Here is a 2,329-nt window from a genome sequence, read left to right as displayed (position 1 = left end):
TGTGGGCTACATGTATGATGCCATCTTTCTACCTCCACATCCTACTTTGGTGAGTAGCAACTGGGACTTTAAAGCTTGTGAGTAGCCATCTAAGGTGTAATTATTGGTCCTTTCATGTCTGGAGCAAAGAAGAGTAAAGAAAATCAAAGACTCATGGGAACAATTAATCCAAAGAACTAATGGACTAGACAAACTCTAGTGTTCATGACCCTGAGATCAGAAGAACTAGATGGTGCCCGACTACCACTGCTCTGAAACAGATCACTGTAGGAGGTCCTTGATAATGTGGGGGAAAAGTATGGAACAAAATGCAATATAATAAAAAAAGACCAGAATTACTTATCTGATAGAGATAGGTGGAATCTTTGCAACTATGGCCCATAGACACTCTTCAAGTCTGGAATTGAGTTCACCCTCATGGCTCAACTTACAGCCAAAACATTGATAGGCTTATAAGGTGAATAGTAACACCAGGAGGGTACACACTCCTTAAAATAACCAATCAGATGAGATCAAAAGAATAGCATTTATCCATGTAAAAAGCTTTGAAAGCAGGAGAGGATAGGAAAGAAGGAAATGGTCAACACAGGGGCAAAGTGGGACGAGAGTAATAAGTGAGATTGCAATAAATGTCACAAAGCAGAATGTGTATGAATTGTTGATTGGAAAACCAATTTGCTCTGTAAACTTCCCCTAAATCACAGTAATAAGTTTTAAAAAATAAGTAAAAGGATACTGCCCTTGACAGAAATATATTTTCTTTTGAAAAAATGTAGGTATATTTCTATATCTAAGTCATAATTATTTAATTATTATCATATCTTTTTCTGTTAATGTATATTTTTTTACCGAACATATTTTAGTTCTTTATTGCTGCATAACAAATTATAAAACCCAGCAGCATAATGCAACAACCTATTACACATACTTTCTGAGAGTCAAGAATCTGAGAGCAGCTTAGCTGTGTGATTCTACCTCAGGATCTCTCATGGGGTTGTAGTCAAGATTTCTGCCAAGGCTGTTTTTATCTTAACTGGGATTGGAGGCTTAGCCACATGGCCTCATTTCATTGCTAGATGAAACTTTCACTAGTGTGGCTCAGAATATAGCAGCTGGCTTTCCCCAGAGTAAGTGAGGAGAGAGAAGGAAAGAGAGAAAAAGAGAGAGAATGACCAAGAAAGAGGCCACAGTGACTTTTATATCTTTATCTTGACAGTGGTGTATTGACATGTGCCATATTTTGTTAGTCACACAATGAACGTTAGCACAATGGGTGGGGGGCTAAACAAAGAAGTGAATTCCATAAGGTAAGGATCTTGGGGCCTACCTTGGAAGTTAGGTACCACACCATAAGTGGTGAAACATTTCAACATATCTGACAATTACTTTGCCTGACAGTTAAAGGGCAAAATAATGAATACTGCATTTCAAAGTATATATTTATTTCCATACTGTTCTTAACATCATCATCTACCAGTGCTTTTATCAATGATTTAATGCTAAAATGTATATCTTATAATGTTGTTGTTAGGTGCCATTAAGTCAACTTTTGACTCATGGTGACCCCACATGACAGAGTAGAACTTCCCTACAGGGTTTTTTAGAAGGAATTCTGGTGGTGCAGTGGTTAAGACATTCAGCTGCTAACCAAAAGGTCAGTGGGTCCAAGCCTCCATAGGAGAAAAAGGAGGCTATCTGCTTCTATAAATATTCACAGCATTGGAAACCTTATAGGGTAGTTCTACTCTGCCCTATAAGTTTTCTATGAGTCAGAATTGACACAGTGACAGTGGATTTGGTTTTTATTTTTGGTAATCTTTAGATGAGCATTTTGCCAAGTCTTTCTCCCACAAAATCAGTGGATGGGTTTGAATCACTAACCTTTTTCTCAGCAATCGAGCATTTAGCCATTGTGCCACCAGAGCTCCTTGTATCTTATAATAAAAGGAAGTAAATATATTTCCTATAGGTTTTACTTCTGTATAATTATAATAAATGGAGTTAAAAGTATTTTAAAGATAATAGAAATATAATAGGAGTAAAGGTCTTTCCACCACTGATCTATCGATTTGTTGTCTTGAAATGGACCACATAAATATTGATATCCTAGGCATTAGTGAGCTGAAATGGACTGGTATTGGCCATTTGGAATAAGACAATGATATGGTCTACTAAGCTGGGAATGACAAACTGAAGAAGAGTGGCTTTGCATTCATTGTAAAGAAGAATGTATCAAGATCTACCCTGAAGTACAATGCTGTCAATGATAGGATAATATCCATATACCTACAAAGAAGACCTGTTATTAATGCTATTGTTCAAATGTACC

Source organism: Orycteropus afer, unplaced genomic scaffold, assembly GCF_000298275.1.
Source record: "Orycteropus afer afer isolate SDZICR_OR568_19922 unplaced genomic scaffold, OryAfe1.0 scaffold00394, whole genome shotgun sequence".
NCBI lineage: Eukaryota > Metazoa > Chordata > Mammalia > Tubulidentata > Orycteropodidae > Orycteropus > Orycteropus afer.
The sequence above is the reverse complement of the archived record's forward strand: the minus strand, read 5'-3'. Positions refer to the sequence as shown.